Here is a 21,116-nt window from a genome sequence, read left to right on the forward strand (position 1 = left end):
AGGGTATTCCAGGTCCTTTATAGAGAGGAAAGATAGATTGAAAATAACTATTCATAACTTATTTTTCCGAATAACGACAGTAATATATCATCGCCAGGAATATTTTTTATTCAAAAATGGAAATATCCATAGAAAATATGGTCCTCGGATTTCTCCTTTCGATTTTGGAGTATTATTCATCCAATACAAACAAATAATTGGAGTAGATTCTCAGACAGAGAAGATGGATTATGGGAGTGTGTGACTTGAACTATTGATTAGGCCATGCAGATACTTTCTCCGATCTACCACATAAATATTTTTGATAAAATGTGTCTCTGTCCCAATTTCCTTATCAGAAATAGGAAGTTTAGCACTTGGGTGGAAAGGCATTGGACAGTGTGTTCCGTTCCAAGAGAATTCTTTCTATGATCGAATCCGAATCAGGAAGGGCTTCGTGAGATCCGGACAATGGGACAATATTTTCATATATTCAATAATTGGACTATATGACTTTACTTCTCCTTTTCATAGTGTGAAAATGCATCCATTTCCCTTGCATCCATTTCGATGGGAAAACTATTGGAGTGAAAGAAGGGATCTAAGGAAGGAGAGAGGCCGGATCAATAACAAGTCAATACCTTGTATGCTAAAAAACTTTTGAGGTCTATTCGTGGTGATAAACACAAATTACAAGGACTAAGATGGTCCAAAAGGCATATCGATCATGATCGAATTTGTGAGCTTACTTGGGTCATGAGCATTTAACTGGAATAATAAAATGACCAATGATGGACGATCATAGACATTATTAGTTCCTATTTTTCCAATTCGTCTTCCATCACGGGAAAAATAAGTGATATATACTTCCTCCAGTTATTGTTCGAGCCGGATGATAAAAATTGGCATGTTCGGTTCTTTCGGGGGATAGATCCATAAAGATCTACTTATCCCAATACAAAGAAACCTGACCTAAATGATCCTGTATTAAGGGCTAAATTAGCTAAAGGTATGGGACATAATTATTATGGAGAGCTGGCTTGGCCCAATGATCTTTCATATATTTTTCCAGTAGTAATTTTAGGTACTATTGCATGTACAATAGGTTTAGCGGTTCTAGAACCATCAATGATTGGTGAACCAACAAATCCATTTGCAACTCCTTTGGAGATATTGCCCGAATGGTATTTTTTCCCTGTATTCCAAATACTTCGTACAATACCTAACAAATTATTAGGTGTCCTTTTAATGGGCTCAGTACCCGCGAGATCATTGATGGTGCCTTTTCTAGAGAATGTGAATCAACTTCAGAATCCATTTCGTCGTCCAGTAGCTACAACAATATCCTTGATCGGTACTGCAGTAGCCCTTTGGTTAGGTATTGGGGTAGCATTGCCTATTGATGAATCTTTAACTTTAGGTCTTTTCCAATCCAATTTGATCCAACTGTCGAATATAAAAATATTTCAATTTTTTTATTCATATATCTAGGGAGTAGTTGCTTTAAGACAAATTATATCTCCCTAGATATACCCATCTTGTCAGATATTTCTTTCGAATATTCCACGAAAGAGAGATATGTCAAAGATTCTCATGACTCTCCAAAAGAACTTGGGTAAAGGAAATGAAGAGATGAAATGAAACCAACCATTTTATGAACCCGAAACTAATTCCTGGGTGGATCAATTGCAAAAAGTTTTTGTAGAACTTCCAATACCTGTTCGACAGATTCCTTCCCGAAGTGTTCAATTCTCATTAGATCTTATCGACTGTAATTTAAGAGGTCCAATAATGTATGTATATTGGCTCTTCTGAGGGAGTTATAGATTTTGGGGGGTAACTCTAATTGGTCAATGAAAATAAGTTGAAATGCTATTTTTTCTTTCGTTTCCCCCATATCAGTCAATACGTGCAAAAGGGGGAAGGGAAGCATATTAGACCCTTTTTTATTTTTCATTCCATCGATGTTCTGTTCCTCTCCATGCAGGAAGGGAATAAATAAATCGATCAAATTTCGAGAAGCTTCATAAAGTGCCTCCCTAGGAGTTAACCCCCCATTCGTCCATATTTCCAGGAAAAGGACTTCTCGTATTTCATTTCCGCTCCCATAGGAATGAATACTATAATTTGCATTGCGAACAGGCATAAAAACAACATGTATAGGAAAAATCCCGTCCTGATAATTATTTGGACTATGTATAATATATCCGCGATTTTTTTCAATTTGTAATCTGATATCAGAAGTAATTGATTTAGTAAGTCTAGCTATATGTTGTGTAGTATCAATTATTTTCACAGAAGGTGGTAATATGATATCTTGAGCAGTTACATTTCTGGGTCCAACAATATAAATAGAAGATTCTCGGATTCCATACGAGTCACTTCTAAATATAATTTCTTTTAGATTCATCAAAATGTCATGTACTGATTCTTCAATACCTATTATCGCGGAATATTCATGTTTTATGTTCTCTAATTTTACACGTGTGATACATGTTCCTTCTACTTCTCCAAGTAAAGCTCTTCGCATTGCGATGCCTATTGTATTAGCTCGACCTTTGTGGAGCGGGGATAGAGCAAAACGGCCATAATGAAGATGCTTACTGTATGCTCTGGATTCGATGCATTTCCATCGTAGTGTCTGAATAGAGACTGAGATTTCATCTCGAATCATACCAAGAATATTTGATCAGATCATTAAATCATTTCTTTCTCTTGAAATTCATTCAATTCTTACACACGTCTCTTTTTGGGAGGTCTACATCCATTATGTGGCATAGGGGTTACGTCATGTACAAAACTTAATAGTATGCCACTTCTATGACTGGTTTGTAATGCTGTATCTCTCCCTCGACTAGGGCCACTTATCATAACTTCTACTTGTTCCATACCCCGATCCATTAATGCACGAATAACATTTTCTGCTGCAGTCTGGGTAGCAAATGGTGTACCTCTCCTTGTACCTTTGAATCCACAGGCACCAGCAAAAGACCAAGAAAGAACTTGTCCCCGTACATCTGTAGCAGTCACTATGGTATTGTTAAAACTTTCTTGAACTTAAATAACTCCTTTGAGTACTCGATGTTCATTCCTACGTGAACCAATTCTTTTTATAGTTTTTGACATATTAATCATTATGAGTTCAGTTCGAAAAATGCATATCGAAATATATTTTACCACTAGATCCGTTAATTGATATAGAAGAGGATTACCCCTGTTTTTGCTTATGTCTCGGATTAGAACAAATTATCATAACTCGTTTCTGTCTACGAATGCCGTGGAACCGATAATTACAAAACCATATGGGATAGTGAAGACTATCATCCTTTTCCAATTCTGTTGACCAGAGAAGTTGGAGCTACATAGACGATTTGAACCATTCCTATCATTACCAACCACAGCAAAAAGAAATATAAAATGAGTATGAGGTAGCAATTCCATGTTTGAATTAACCCATTCCCTTTTTTCAATGGAACTCCGGCTAATGAAGCATACATGTACTATAATAATGCACTTACCCATGTAGGGTAACCGGGTATGTGAAAAAATTGGCGATTTCATTGTATAAGCGATGAAGAACCCTAAATAGAATACTATTTCTTATCCAATATTCCTGAACCTAATGTTGGTCCATCAGATCTCTAGAGACCTACACTTAAAGCTCCGATTAGCGGAAAGATAGAATTACTCGTAGTGTATTGTGGCCAAATAGAAACGTCTTTCCCCCTCCCCCCGTCCCTTCGTACGGATAGAAGTGGGTGAATGAAAATTTATTCCAGTTCCTACATAGGAAATAAAAGTATAATATACCGAGGATAATTGGCTGCTGTATATTGCTAACATCAGTAAATGCAACAATCGAGGATTTTGAGTAATTGGCCAAGCAACTGAAATGGCCAAAGTGGTAACAAATCCTGTCAAATAGGTCCGATGGAAAATCCGTCAATTCCCATTCTCCAATGAAAATCAATAAGTCCAGTTATACTCTTTATTCTTTCAATTGGATCAATAATTTATCAAATTGGAAATGGTAATGGACGGAATGTATATATAATGAAAAGGAGTTAGAGTAAACAAATACCTAGAGTATACCATCGAATCAGATCATTCCCTCCTTCTATGGGTGGGAAATAATGGGACTAAGGAACCCCAGATATAGGCAAACCAACAATTATAGTTGAGCGAGCCAAGGTAATTCGCTCATTATAGAAGATACTTTGCATCTCCACTGATAAAAACCCATACTTGATCCAAGATCTCAAGTATGGGTTTTTATCAGTGGATAAAAAAAAATATTAATATGAAATGGATTTAACCTTTTTTATTGTGCATATTGATCAGTAAGCTAGACCCATACTGCGCGTTGTCTCATGCCATAAATAAACACGTACACTCAAGAAATCTGTTGGACAAGCGGATTCACACTGCTTACAACCTGCGCAGTCTTTTGTTCTTGGAGCAGAAGCAATTTGCTTAGCTTTACATCCTTCCCAAGGTATCATTTCCAATACATCTGTGGGACAAGCTCGTACGCATTGGGTACAACCAATACATGTATCATAAATTTTGACCGAATGTGCCATTGGATCTCCATTAGTTAGTAAAAAGTTTTAATTTGATAAGATCATATATAGCCAAATCTTCTAATATATGCCCAATAAAGATGGCTAATAATGGGATATTATGAATATAAAACAAATCAATAATTGTAATCTCCATTATATTTGGAACCGATCTGTATTTTTTGGATCATTTCGATCCCCCCAGATCACCCCGAATATGGTCCAATCATGACAGGTAATTTTCCTAATGATTTTTATATGGATCAATCATGTTTTTGATCGACCGTAATACTATAGAGATTTTGATAGATTTTGGTCATATAGAATAGATATATCTTCTGAGATATACCTTATTTTTTGATAAGGTATAGATATACCGATATACGATACTTCATCACCATTTCGACAAATGAAATTGATCGATACGAATTGATTATATGATACGATGTCAGTAGCTGATAAAACAGCTGTTTCAGCGTTTACAATAGCTATAACAAAGATCGATAAGATGCCCCTAGCCGGCTATATTTTAAGATAATTCGAATATGCTACTGAATTTGAATCGACCGTATGCAGTATTGGCGACACATAGGTGCTCTAACCATGTTTCGACTCGTATACCAATAGATAATGAAGAAAGCACCTCGAACTCAAATAAGTGTATGCTCGAGCATAATAGATCAACCCCTTATACCTTTATCTTCTCAGATACAAAAGTTATATTTAGTTTTTTATTTTCCATTATCTTATGATCTTCTATTATAAGATCAGGAATAGAATTATACTTCTCATCATACTTATTAGACGAAAAAGATATCCAGGTGGATTCATTATGTGCGCGAGAATTTCCAATATTCTGACTCATGATTGCATTCACTAAAAAAAAAGTGACCTTATCCACATACCTAATCGGATTGAAATATTTGTATTTCAATGGATCTGGGAATTACATGAACTGGTCTATAATTCTGTTGGTTGATAATAGACTTGATCAATAATACATGTGACATTCTTAATCAAATTATAAATATCCTGATCCTTATTTATGATCCATCCGGAAAAAAGGTATGGTCTCGACCCATCAGTCCTCTCTGATCGAATCCAAACTGAATCTGAAGAATTGGTAGAAATTCTTTAATCGGTCAGAATGTTCATCCATAGTTCCTTCGGACAGACAAGTTAAACTTTGAATTGTTTCAATTCTCGAATCTTCAATCACCGATATTGGTAAACGTCCCGGAGCAATATAATCATAATTTCATTCATGACGATCATACATAGGCCGGGAGTTCATATTCTTCAATCATAAAAAGAAAATTTGATGAACAATACTCAACACAATTTCCACGAAAGATGCAAATTCCAGAATAAATACTATAAATTACCAATCGTTCGTTTTTCCAATCAACAATGGGTGGATTAATCAGGCATAAACACATACTCCACAAGCAATACTTTGAAAGAATATGAAGTGTATTCATCCACGAAATCGAGGATGGGAGATCCGTTTTTTATAGGGAGATTTAATAGTCATAGGTAAACGATTCATGTGATATAATGATTATGCATCATTTGCATACTTGTAGCAGAAATAGATCATATATCATGTCCCTATCTCCAAAAATAGAAGATAATGGAGTTTTAAATATAAGAATAAAAAGTTTGAGCATCGATATTTGCCATGAAAAAAATAGTTGACAGACTTACCAAGTATGCACACTTTTGTGCATTATCACGTCCATTTAAAGCCAGTACAATTTCTACTGCATTTATGGAAACAGTTCAGAAACTACATGGAAACCCAAATATTATTGTAAGTGACAGAGATCCCATTTTCACTGGAAATTTTTGGACAAAATTATTTTCTTGTCTTGGTACTCAGTTAGCTCATATCTCATCTTATCATCCTCAATCTGATGGGCAAACTGAGATAGTAAACAAATGTTTGGAAGGATATCTTCGTTGCTTTGTATTTGATAAACATACACAATGGGTCAAATGGTTGCCTCTGGCTGAATGGTGGTATAACACTTCCTTCCATACAACAACAAAAATGACCCCATTTATGGCACTTTATGGGTGTCAACCACCATCCATCACATCATATTTAAGAGAAAATTCTAAGGTTCAGGTAGTGGAACATCACATCGAACATCAACAACAAGTCCTCCAACTCTTAAAGGATAACCTCGTGTTGGCACAAAATAGAATGAAACAACAGGCAGATCAACATCGCAGTGAAAGAAGTTTTGATGTAGGTGATTGGGTATTCCTACGGCTACAACCATATAAGCAAATGTCCCTAAAGCAAGCTAAGAAGGATAATAAATTATCACCAAAGTATTATGGTCCATACAAGGTGTTGCAAAATATTGGTACTATGGCATACAAATTGGAGCTTCCTGTAGCTTCTTGATTACACCTAGTTTTCCATGTTTCATGTTTAAAGAAGGTTATAGGCGACAAGCTCCCAATTCAAACAATATTGCCAGAACTTGACGAGGAAGGAAAAATTATATTGGAACCGGAAGCAGTCATAGAAACAAGAACTCGACAGCTACGAAATCGATCAATTTCAGAGTATCTTATCAAGTGGAAGAACTTATCTGTTGAAGATTCCACATGGGAGGATGAGAATTTTATGCAGAAGTATCCAGAACTACTCAAGCGTTGAGGACAACACTTTTTTGAAGGAGAGGGGCATGTTGGGTCCCTATAATACTAGTGATTACCCCATTACTATTGTAGTTATACCCCTTATTTATATTGTTGTGCCCCTATTACCCCCATATTGTTATTTCTGTGCCCCATAGAATCCCTCTATTGTTATTTTTGTGGCTTTATATTATTATTGTTAGGTCGGCTGGATTATATTGTGACTCCTTAGACTCCTATATATAGAAAGGAGGTTTTGTCATTTGAATCATCCAAGAATTGTTCATTTATGTAATGTAAAGGAGGTTGCCCCCTCGAAGAGGCTGAATTCTAAGGCGTTGATCTATCTTTTCTATCTTTTCTTGAGCTGGTTTCATAACAGAATGTATTGTGACAGATACTAGTGCGTTGTAGATGGTTCAACATCCAGTATAAAAAACTAATTATGACTTTCCCCACATAGTTGCATAGATTAGCAACATTTTCAAATCCACTTGTGTGGAAGGTAATTAGAAGGTAGCTTCTATATATAATATTCTAACTACTTATATGGAAACATGGAAAAGTAAAGATGGCATAAAGACCAATGCAACAAGTGTATGGAATGGAAAATGTCTAAAAATAATTGTATTTAGATTTCCAATGTCATTTATATATAAAAAAAAAATGAACAATGATAGTCTTTCTTGTTTTCTAATGTTTATTAACCTATGTTGTTTGTGATCGAAAAAAGCTTACTAGCACTAAACTTTGTAAAAGTAAGAGAGTTGTGCAAAAAGACATCCGCACGATGTTTGTTTTTGGTAGTTCGAGTAAATATTTTACACAAATGTCTTTGATTATTGATTCGAAAACCTGGAGTCTACTTCCAATTACAAGATGAAAATATTATTACACTGGTTTGTGAATTAAATGATATGTTAAATAAGATATGTGAAAAAACAAATCATATATGAATTAAATACTGTCAAACAAAGATATGTGCAGAGCTAAAGTAGATATGCCAACTAGCGGCATATTGCATCTGCAAAGGGAAAAAATGAAAGTTTAGTTAACCATTATCGACTTGCATAAAAGTGTTGTACGAGATTAGAATGTGTAGAGCAAATCTGCGAAGGGAATAACGTGTATAGAAAATGGAAAAATTGTGTGTATCTGCAACAATTGTTTTGTGGAAAATAGGTGTACTGAAGAAGTCTATAGGGATAGAAATCTACACGAACATGCAAAACTAAGAATTTATAACAAAAGGAAAAAGTTAAGAAAAATAAGTATGTGCCAGCCAATGAGTATGCCAAAGCAATTCATGCTACACACTAAAGTCTATGATGAAGTAAGCAATGTATACAAGTAAAAGCACAAAGCATATCCTCAATTTTTTTTCAAAAACATCATTTTAGAGCACTTCACAAGATTGGTAAACAACTTCAAAATTATAATAGAGTGATCATTGTTTGTGTTTGAAAAATATTTAATAGTAACAAAAACAATTGTGGTAACTAGAATTGTGACCCAAATTCAAATGTCAATTATCATAGCTATGATTAAATAAACATCAAAGATGTAACATATTTTTGAAAACCAAAAATGTTATTGAACATTTATTTTCATTCTGATCAACAAAAGAACATTAGATATAATATAAAATCTCAAGTTATATTTTCGACAACTTATGCAAAACATCATCTCAAAATTGTCCATAAAATTGGTTAACAGTCTTAGAATTGGCACAGAGTAATCAATCTTGAAAATAACAAATACAATTACAGAGATTAAAAGAAATACTCCAAATGGATCATATATATCAGATCCAAAACTATTGTTGAATCTTCATTTTCATTGTCATCAATTACATAACATTATATATAATATAAAAATTCAAAGCATATGCTCCAAAACTTGTCTTCAAACAATGTTTTTGGACAAATATAGGGAACTCAATTACATAACATTGAATATTGTATAAAATCTCAAAGTAGATTCTCCAAAACTTGTGTTCAATTAATGTTTTTCTATCAATGCCTCATAATTCAGACCTATAAAATATCTTATGCAAAACAATTCCCGAGAATCTTTACAAAATTGGTAAACAGACTCAGAATCATAACAAAGTAATCAAAAGTGCAACATAATTGAATACAATCTTTGCAACTCGTGATTTATCGTGATCAATATTTTTATTTTATTTTGGAGGTTGTTTATATCCATAATGATACTTTTCTAATATCCCAACTCATTAGCTTATTCACTACAACCATATTGCATTTTTGTCATTTTAACTTTCCGCACTTGCATTTCAAAAAATAGCAACAATTATTCTATAATAAATTAAATACATTTAATAAAAGATAATTTAAATTTGAAACAAAGCTATCTGAAAAAGGGAAGGCATGTGCAAATAGAAGGCATTATGTAACTGAACCTACATTTCGGATATTAAACCACTTTGAAAGTTTTTGGCGGAGACAATAATGTTTGATTCATAAAGCGCTTATCAAAATCTTTATATTTAACTGCAAAAGTAAATGCATTTGTCTCAACGAAGACTAGGATTGGGTTCCCGTGAAACATAGTATGAAAAAGGTGCCTACAAACAAAAGCAAGAAACTACACCCAAAAATTGGGTTAGTTCATGATAACATATCTAACAAACATGAAAATTTAATTATTAGTAATGTTGTAACATTATTTAGTTTTGATAAGTTAGCATATTAGTTAAAATAATTCAAAATGTTAAGTTAGGATATGGATGCAAAAGAAAGAAAAGTTAAAATGTTAGGCAAATTTAATGTTTTATAGGCATCCATATCAATAAAATGTTAGGTGTTAGATGCCCTAAATAAATAAGGGAAAAGGAAAATAAAATGTTAGGGAAGCAAAAAGAAAAGAAAGGCTTCATTTTATGTTTTCATAAATGCACAACCTGCAAGTCTAAATGCCCCACAAGTCAATCATCAAATGATATTTCCATGTGCAGAGAATAAGGCAAGGGAGTAAACCATTAATCAAATGTTTATATATCAATTATTTTGGTATTTATCCTTATCCCTAAGTTTCAAAATTCCAAAACATTATCCTTCTGCTCATATTTCCCTTCACCCACTATCCCTAAGTCGATATACTCTTCATATATCACATATATTCCCTATCGTTCATTTCCTGACCCCACCAAATAGCCTCGTCACAACACGATTAACCTTCCATTACATTGCACTCCATCTCCGCCTATCTTCACACATCCGACGGTCCGAATATGATTTTGGGACCCCCCCACCCCCCACCACCATCAAAGCTTTACCGCCACCGGGGGGAGGGGTGTTCGAAATGGCTGGTATACCAAAACACACCCACCCCTACATGTCACCTCCTTAGTGTTTTAGACCCCCCTCGATTGAAACCACTAACCACTCTCCCCCTCTGAAAAGCTGATTCCATCCATCTCGATACTGCCTTCTTACTAGTTACACCCTCGCCATTCATCTTCTGCCACTTAATCTGTCAATTAAAATCCATCAAATCATATTCATTCCCTCCGAAATTAACCCGTTAAGCATTCAATTAGCTTAGCCATTAATTCAATGGACCCGCGCCACCTTCAACGGAAAACCAAATTCGTTATATAAACCTCTTTTTTTTTGAGAACCGATTACTGAATTCAATCTCTGTCACTATTAATTGATTTGTTACAGGTATTGCTGGACTCGATTCCGACAGTTTCAATTTCCTGTGACATCTCTGCTCAATCATTATCAACCTGTTACTTCTGATTTTTCCTCCTGAGCCTAAATGTTCTCTGTGTTTTTCCACTCTCAAATTCCCAATCCCATTCACTATTGCTCTTAGCCATAGCCAAGATGCCTCCAAAGGACAAAGGACTAGAGGAAATTGTCAATCCTCTGATCCATCCTCCTATAGACCTTCATCACATTCCTATGGCTAACCGAGATTACAAAATCCATGAGACACTCTGTGAACTTGACCTCTTCGAGATGTACTGCTGGCTCAAAGACAAGTATATAGATAAATCAGATGATATCCAGTTGTGGGAATCAAATTTACCTCACTACATCTTTCCTCGTACCCACAACACCCCATATTTTATTAGAAAATGTCATGCATCCTATTTTCCAAGCCAAAGGGCCATAGTCACTCCTACTAGAGAAATTTTGTTTACCATAACACCTCAAGCTATTGATCAAATGATGCAAGCCCCCTCAGTAGAGAATGCTACCCCATTTTCCTATGAAGCACTGATGTAAATATACCAGAAAATAGACCTTTCTAAGAGAGCCCAAATGCTTGAGTAGTTTTTGACACAAGATGCTTCATTACCAAAGAAAAATCCTGCTTATCCCTCCATTTTTCTTGAGAGAGCCAAGAAGATTATCACAATTGTTCCTTCCTCCTGGGCTACTACTCTGATCAATGGGTAGATGAGGCCATTATAGGATTTTTTTTTCCATATTCTCTATTGATTCTAAGCCCTCCATTGTGTTTAATTTCAGCCATTTTCTTGTAGAGTCCATTCATCAGCAACTTGTTAAATTTCCAACTGAGGAGTCATTTAAATATGCCTCTATATTGGTGTATATGTTTCTATACTTTCAAGGGGACAATATTAATCTTGATTTGCAAAAATTGGATGAAAACGACAACCAATAGTCAGTCATATTTTGGACTATTCTATTCATGAAAGAGTAGAAAGAGTACACTTATAAATAGTTTACAAAGATGTTTGTTCACCCAAAAATAGGTCTCCTGAGAAGTAGAATAGAACCGAGGATTAGTGAAGAAATAAAAAGGGTGTTGCGACTGTCAGATCAAGTTCAGACGGTGGATTGGCACCTTTATGAAAATTATACAAAGATAAGAATATTTGGACGTGAGCTCCCACCTTACAAACTGCCAAAATTCCTCCCAGTGAGGATTTTTGCCATGGAGTACATAAGGAAGATGATCAACATGGATGAAATCCACTTTTTTGCTGCCAAGAAGAAATCCTAGTTTAAAATAAAAACATAGGTAGGCCCTTTCATTTGCAACAGCAGGGGAAGAGGTAGATAAGCTCTTGAAGGAAATGCGGTTCAACCTCATTTTTAGCTGGTCCTATGATTCATTAGGGATCATTTCTAGATTAAGGGTAGAAACCAAGTCTACTCCTTACATTCACACAGCCAGGCCAGAAATAGAAAAGTACAAGAATCAGTTAGAGTGGGTTGAGAACGCCTTACAGGAGGCAGAAAAACAACAGGTATCATCATCTACACTGCAGAATCATACCATGTAGGAGAAGACAGCCAAGAGGAGCAAAGAGGAAGACTCCCCTTTAGGGGTTGACATCTTCAGTGAAGGGTTTAAAGTAATGTACAGTAAAAAGGCAGACTGGGCCTTAGCAAATATTCAGAGCAGTAGACCATTATCACCACTAATGAGCCACTTGTTTCCTCATTAATGGCTGATCAGTCCACACAGTCTCCTACCACCTCTACAACTTCACAAGAGTAGCAACAAATAATGTAGATAGGTACATCTACTTCAGGTGAGTCAGAGCATAATGGAAATCTTCAAGGAGATAACAGTTAGAAATGAAGCCTCAAAGATTAACACTTACAACTAGTTCTGGAAATAGACTTCTGGTGCCCAAAGCAGGTTGTTGTCAACCTTTGACTCAGAAAAGGGGAAAATGCAAATGTCATTCCTACAAGCACAAGTTCCCTAGCCCAAGGGAGCATCAAACTACAAAAAGACAACTTTTGAGTTTGATGTAAAGGATATACATCCCATTTACCAAATGGAGATGCATAAGTAGACTGGGGAAATGATTTTCTCTACTATCACTAACACTTCCATGACTTTATCCAAATTACAGGTTACATTAGCAAATGTCCAGTCACATCTAAAGATGGAGAAGGTCTCTACACTTGCTAAAGACACCATGATTAAAACCTTCGAGGATTTGTTAATCAAACAGGGTTATGATCCTGCAAACATCAATGCTACAAAGGAACTTGTCAAGAAGAAGAATTTGGATATAGCAGCGTTGAGGAAGAAGTTAAAATTGCCAGCTACTGAAGATCCTTTGGCTAAGGATATTACAGAAATGGAGACTCAAAAGCAGATATGATGAAGCTCATCATGGAGCAGGCTGCACAACTTAAGAAAATGGAGACAAATATGGATAAATTGATAAAAAAAGGGAGAAATATGCTAAAAATATTGCCCCTTTAGAAGCACTTCCTATCACAATAATTCCTACGACCATCCTAGCTACGATAAGTACAAGAGATGCTGGAGACTAGTTGGCCAATGCAGACCAAAATATGTCTCATCAGACTAAGGAAATCAAGAAGTTGTAGGATCAAGTGAAACTTCTAGAGGATCATCGCCAGAAATCTATGATTTTTCATGTAGCAAAGCTTCAGAGAGCTCAGAATCAAATAGAAATATGGAAGAAGTCATCCGTTGAGTCTTCCATTGGCCACGCTGTGGGTCATGTCAAGGAAATCATATGGAACAACATCATTGAGGAGATAGATGAAATCTGGCCATGTATCTAGATTATTTTTGAGAAAAAGGAGTTGATGGAAAAGGAAAAGTAGACCATTGTCAATATAAATGCTCAACTAGGAGAGATGCCTACTACAACCAATAGCATTATAAAATTACTCAACTCCAAGAATAGATATGAACTGGATGATCTAGGAGTGGATGACAGGACTGAAACCATCTTGGAGGTGAAGAAAGTTCTGACCAAGAACTTAGTGGTACAGTTGACAGAGAAGTGTCACGCTCTTGAAGTAGCAGTCAATAGGTTTTTCACAAGAATTGATGCATTGAACAAGAAGGGGGTCTGCCTTCACTGTTTGTAATTAATGACAAATTAATGACCAAAGAAGACTATATGAAGATTCAGCTTTATGACATTGCCAGGGACACAACCAAGTCCTCCAACATTAAAGGTTCCATGACAAGTAGGGTGTTTTACGAGGCCATCAACAATATATGTTTTATTCAACATGAGATAAAACATATTTTCACTATTAAACCCACTTTTTCCCAATATACTGAGGTAGATGAAATATATCGTAAGGTAACCACGATAGCAATCCCAGATGAAGAACGATGGGAAAATATGTGTGAATTTTAGGATTAGGGTACAGATAAGCTTCACCAGCGCAACACTCGAATAGTGGCCACTCAACAATAACTTTCCTATAAAACAGGGCCATATGTTCAAATTTATTATTTTTTATCAAATTACTTTTGTTTCTGTTAGTTTTAATTAGTAATAGAATGTCATGTCACTCAGGCATTTATTGTAATATTTTGTAATTTTGTTTAAATAATTCATCCTGTCGAAGTATTGAGGGTTGCACCCTTGAACCAATTATCACACAGATTTCTACTAAGCTGGAGCATTTTTTATTACATAAAAATTCTGGATTTACTTCATATAGCTTGTTTATTAGTGATTTGTTTCCACCATGTTTTTCGTTATGTATTCTTCATATAATTTAATTCTTTTACAGTCATCTGATTGAAAATTTAATTGAATCTCAGTTTCATTTTGAATCTGCTGTGAAGTTGCATTTAAATAAGAGATTAATTTGCAAGACTATCTGTTATTGTAAATTCCTCTTTGAACTTAAATTGCACTAGATTTCTGTAATAGTTTGATTATATTTTGTTGATCTAGGAAACACTGTTTTCTTGATTTGTTCTTATAAATGGTTAAATACTCAATCTGAATATTAAATCGCTTATACTTCTCTATATTCTACTTATCCATCCCATTTAAATCAAAATAACCATATGTATTTAAAGAACAACCTTTTGTTTTATTAAGGATCTTTCTAAGTTTAAAGCACCTGTTTTTAAACAGTTCACTGGTCATCCAAAACATTAAAATTAAAAAAACATTTTAGATCCTTTGGCATAGCCAATTGACCTTAGGTTATCTCAAATGACAACATCAAACTGGCGTCGTTGCCGGGGTGTGAAGAACAAAAAGTTAAATTTTCCCTGGGGAAACGATTTTCCCTTTCCTTTAAGGTGAATAAAGGATAAGGTTGTAGGAAAAAATCTTTCACCTCGTGATTCCACTGGTCAAAGTTGGCTCCTTATAAGCATACTAGATCACATTCTGATTCTAAGATTTTTAACCCTCTACCAGACCCAAAAAGATTCATTAGGGGAACCTCTCCAAGGAGAAGACGTAAAACACCTTCTTCTTTATCATCTTTACACCCTGAAGACATTCCATATGTAGATCCCTTTTCATTTATACCAACCCATCCTGATTGGACTGAACTACCTCCTAGGGTTTCTAATCTTATTTCCAGAGGAGTAGACCTTCCATCAACCTTTTTAATACAGTCACTTGAATCATATCAAGTTCCATCCATTCCTATTAAATCACCTTCATCTGAGGAAGAATTGGGTTTGCATTTACCTGAATTCAAACCTCAAGATTTCATTACTCCAACTCCTTATTCTATTCCATCATCCTCAACTAATCTTGAAGAGAAATTTTCTATCTATTCGAATTCCTTGTTTGAAAATAAGGAAGACTTCCCACCAAGAGTTCAGAAATTGGTTATCAAAGCCCCTTTCAAATACTTAAAGAGGTCTCCTTCCTCTCCTCCACATATTAATACACCTACTAACTCATCTTCATCTCCTTCATCTTCATCTTCATCATCTTCCTCTTCCTCATCAACATCCACACAGACACCCCATACTCCTCTTGTTTTTATGGCTTTTCGACCCATTGTGCAAGCTAGGTATGTTGCTCTAGTTCTCCCTCCAAACTTGGGAAATTTTCCTGATGGTTATTTAAAACATCTGCCAAGATTCAATGGAGAAATAGGTCCCTCAGCAGAGGATCATGTATCAGCCTTCCTAGATTTTGTTGACAATATGAACATAGAAGAGGAAAATTTCTATATGAGATTAATTGTACAATCTTTAGAAGGAAATGTTAGGATTTAGTTTCGGCAGCTCAGAGCTGACTCTATCAGAATTTAGAATGAGCTCATAACTATCTTCAAAAATCAGTGAGGGGTAAAGAAAGATCATATTTACTTCCTTACTAAATTTGAAGAATTAAAGAGAAACCCTAGTGAACCAGTTGTTGAATTCATCAAAATATTTAGCAAACTGTATCATAAAATGCCTGTTGATTGTAAACCACTAGTAGTGGTTGCAAAGGTAAGATTTTCCAAAGCATTTGATGATGACTTTGCATTCATGCTAAGGGAAATAGATTCTAATACATTAGAAGACATGCAAACAAATGCTATAGAGGTAGAAGCCAATAGGCTAGCTTCTGGAAAACTTAAAGCTAAAGAAGAAAAAGAAGAAAGAAAACTAAAAGCTAAGATTGATGATTCATCCTCCTCCAAATCTGAAATTGAAGATCAAAAAATTGATGAAATTACATCTTTGCTTAGGAACCTTTCTAACAAGATTTCCAAAATTGAAACATAGCCTAGAACTGTTCAGCGAACTACTATCAGGCCTCGATCTCAAACTCAATTAAGAAGAACTCCTCAAATGCAAATTTTTTAGAGACTAGGTTCTGACCAAAATATTCAATCACCTTTGATGATTGATGTTCAACAGTCATAGGATACAGGCCCTTTTTTCACTGAAGATATCAATAATATTGATTTATCAGCAATACAAATGGCCATAGTTCCTTCAACCTCACCTCAACCTTTTGAACAAGAACCAGGAGACGCTCAACTTTCAAAATACTTAACATTATCTAAAATTTTTATTGCAGAATTGAATAAAAGGTATGATCTAAAGCCTAGATCAGATCCTAATAGACCTCCAAAATATACCACCGTAATTGAACCTACAACAAAAACCATCCAAACACAAACTCCAACACCTTAGACTACAGAGTCATCCACTAAAACCATTTTATCTGACAAGATTGTTTTGACCACTTTTAATATTGAAAAGTAATTGGAAAGGGTCAAGATTCCTATACCTTTAGCTGAACTTTCCAAAAATCCTGGTTACAAAAATCAAGTATCTAAATGGATACAATCTTCTAGTGTAGATGTTGAGGGAGATGTTATTAGTCTACAGGATGAAAAACCCTCGGTTGTATTTGGCCCTAGTTCTGATATGATCGATGAAATTGTTCCACCATTTTATGTAACATTAAAGACTCATGATTTTCTTTTGTACAACTGCGTGCTAGATCCCGAAGTGTCTCATAACCTTATGCTATAGGTAGTTATGGACCAAATTTAGTTACAAGTCACTTGTTCTTATCATGACCTTTACACCTTTGACTCAAAGAAGTACCATGCCTAGGATTGATCAAAGACCTAGTTGTGACCTTAGCTCAAATACTTGTCAAAAGTATAGTTTTAGACATAGTTGTCACTGATATTTTTGCCAAGTTTGGCATGCTTCTATCTATATCATGTTGTGCTAAACTTGGAGGATCACTTCAGATGGACATTTCATTTGCTACTATCCCAGTCTATGGAGGTGAGCATTTAAGTTTATATAGGGAAGTCAGGTTCCTTCATATTGTTTGTAGGTATGATCAAGCAAAAAATCACCCCATCTATGCAGTAGATCAGGATTTTGGTTGATTTCACTTGTCTTCACAAAATGCATCAAACACTCAACTTTCCATTGAAAATACTATTTCCCAGCCTAAAGTTGTAGAATCAGATATCTGGAAACTTTATTTTGATGCCTCTTGCTCAAAAGAAGGAGCAAGAGAAACAATTGTTCTAATATCACCAAGTAATTAAAACATTACTCAGTCATGTAAACTTGAATTTGAAGTTACCAATAATGTGGCTGAGTATGAGACTTTTCTTCTTGGTCTTGTGTTAGCTAGAAGTTCAAAGGTTCAAAACTTGAGTGTATTTCCTGATTCTGAGCTTATAGTGAACCAGGTTAGAAATATGTGTCAAAATAAACACCCAAGGCTTAGGTCCTACCGAAATGAAGCTTGGGACACAATTGAAAATTTCTTCCAAGGTTTTAACATAACTGTTATTCCCAAAGATGAAAACATGCATGCTGATTCACTAGTGGTCTCAGCAAGCTCTTTCAAAATCCCTGAGCCAGTATCATTAGAATACCAAATCCAAGTCAAGTATCGGCCATCAATTCTCGGTAACCTTAAACACTGGCATATTTTCGAAGATGATGAACAATTGAAGTCTTTTCTTCAAGTTAGTTATGAATTCTCAAAGATGCAAATTGAAGGAGATCAAAACGATATTTGAGAATTAAATAAACAAAATCCAGAAAATTCATTCAGTCCTAAAATTCTTGATCATGATATTATCCAATTATCTAATAATTTTATTCCTAAAGGATTTGTCCCATTGGAAAAATTATTTGATAATAATGATGTCTCTAAAAATCCCTTCTTTCAATCACCCGAAGAAGAAATCAAAGAAGGCAATATTGGGACTGTGGATGATGTGAGAAATATCAAATTGTCATCAACCTTACCTTTGGATGTAAAAACCAAATACTTAAATCTTCTTAAAAACTACAAAGACATTTTTGCTTGGTCTTATAAGGAGTTAAGAACTTATGACACATCTTTAATTGAGCATAAGATTCCTTTGAAACCAGAAGAAAAATCCTTTCAACAAAAACTAAGAAGAATTAATCCCATACTACTGCCAACCATTGAGAAAGAACTTAAAAAGTTGCTTGATGCTCATATCATTGTGCCCTTAAGGTATTCTAATTGGGTAGCCAACCTAGTTCCCATCATAAAGAAAAACAATGAGATTAGGCTATGTGTAGATTTCCAAAATATGAACAAATAATATTTAAAGGATAACTATCCATTACCCAAAATGGATCATCTACTTCAGAAGGTTTTAGGGGTTAATAGGATTTCTATGCTAGATGGATTTTCTGGTTATAACTAGATCATGGTAAGTGAAGATGACCAATATAAAACTGCCTTCACCGCTCCTTAGGGTACATTCATGTATGCTAGAATGCCATCTGGGTTAACCAATGCCAGAGCCACTTTCCAGAGAGCCATGGACCTCACATTTGTAGGTAAAACATCTGAATTTACTGTCATTAATTTATATGATTTAACTGTTTTCTCTGATTCTGATGAAAGTCATTTAAAATACTTGAGCAATGTTTTTTACAGGTGTAGGAAATTTTGCATATCCATTAATCTAAAGAAATCTTTGTTTGCTGTAAAGGAAGAAAATTACTAGGGCATATAATCTCAAGGAGGAAGTTATAATTGACCCAAAGATAATCTCTGCCAAGGAATAAGAAAGAGATACAAACCTTCCTTGGAAATATCAATTTTCTTAGAAGGTTCATCCCAAATTATGTTGAGATAGTTAAAGATATAGCATATATGCTTAAGAAAAATAATGAAGTGAAATGGATAGTCCCTGCTAGATATGATTTTGATAAGATAAAAAAAGGCAATATCTAAGGCCCCTGCATTAGCTATCCCTGACTATTCTTCACCTTTTAGCATATTTTCTTTTGCATCTGAGACAATCTTAGTTGTTGTACCTTTATAGAAAAATACAAACGGTGATGACCAACCTATAGCCTTCTTTTCCAAAGTTATCAGGGATGCTGAACTTAGGTATGATATTATTGAAAAACAACCTTATGCCTTAATTCAAGCCCTCAAATCCTTTAGAACCTATATCTTGCATTCACACATTACAACTTGTGTCCCTAATCATGTTGTCAAAACTCTTTTGACTCAGCCTGATAGTGATGGAAGAAGAGGAATATGGATTGCTAAAATCCTTGAATTTTACCTTGAAATTAAAATCACAAAGCTAGTAAAAGGCCAAGGCCTGACTAAGTTGTTAGCTGAATCCAACTGCAAAGTATTGGGAATTAATCTGGTTTTTGAAATGTCATCAGGGGAGAATCCACAAGAACCTTCCTTAATATTAGGAGAGAATCCACAAGAACCTTCCTTGATATCATAGGAGAATCCATAAGAACCTCCTCCTCTTAGAGAAGGGGAGAATCCACAAGAACCTCTTTCTTCATATCAAGCCATTCTTGTTCACATAGATCATAAATATCTACTCTCTGATTGGTATTATGATATTGTGTAGTTTCTTAGAGATTTTCAATGTCTAGCTAATCTTAATTTGAAACAGTGAAAAGCTCTGAAGCTTAAAGCAAGGAAATACTGCATTATCAATGCTAATCTATACTGGAAATACCCTCTTAATATCCTTCTTCTTTGCTTAACTAAAAATGAAATAGAGGGAATTATAGATTAGTTTCATACAGGGTTTTGTGGTGGACACTATGCTTGGAGAGAAATAGCCTACAAAATTTTTAAAACAGGTTTCTATTGGCCCACACTTTTCAAAGAAGTTGGAGCAAGAATAAGAAGTTGCAAACCATGCCAATTATTTACAGGAAAATAGAAATTGTCAGCACTTAATTTGGTCCCAGTATCTGTCCATGCTCCTTTTCTACAATGGGGGTTGGACTTTATAGGGTAAATTCATCCACATTCCAGTTATCAACATAGATGGATTTTAACTGCTACAGACTATTTTACCAGGTGGGTAGAAGCCATACCAGTTAAAAATACAACTGATACTATTGTGATAAAATTTATTGAAGAAAACATCCTATCAAGATTTGGATGTCCTCAATAGATTGTTACAGATAATGCAGCAACTTTCAGCAGTGTTAAAATGATTGAATTCTGTCAAAAATATTCAATCCTTTTACACCATTCTACACCATACTATCCATAGGGAAATGGGCTAGCATAGTCATCCAACAAGAGCTTAGTCAAGGTCATTAAGAAGACTCTTGAAGACCATAAAAAGAGCTGGGACAACCATCTAATCCATGCAATTTGGGAAAATAGAGGTTCTCCTAAGAGATCAACATGAAAGT

This window comes from Pinus tabuliformis, chromosome 8 (genome assembly GCF_031772625.1).
Source record: "Pinus tabuliformis cultivar Carrire ecotype Pingquan chromosome 8, CPIR1, whole genome shotgun sequence".
In the NCBI taxonomy this organism is placed as follows: domain Eukaryota; kingdom Viridiplantae; phylum Streptophyta; class Pinopsida; order Pinales; family Pinaceae; genus Pinus; species Pinus tabuliformis.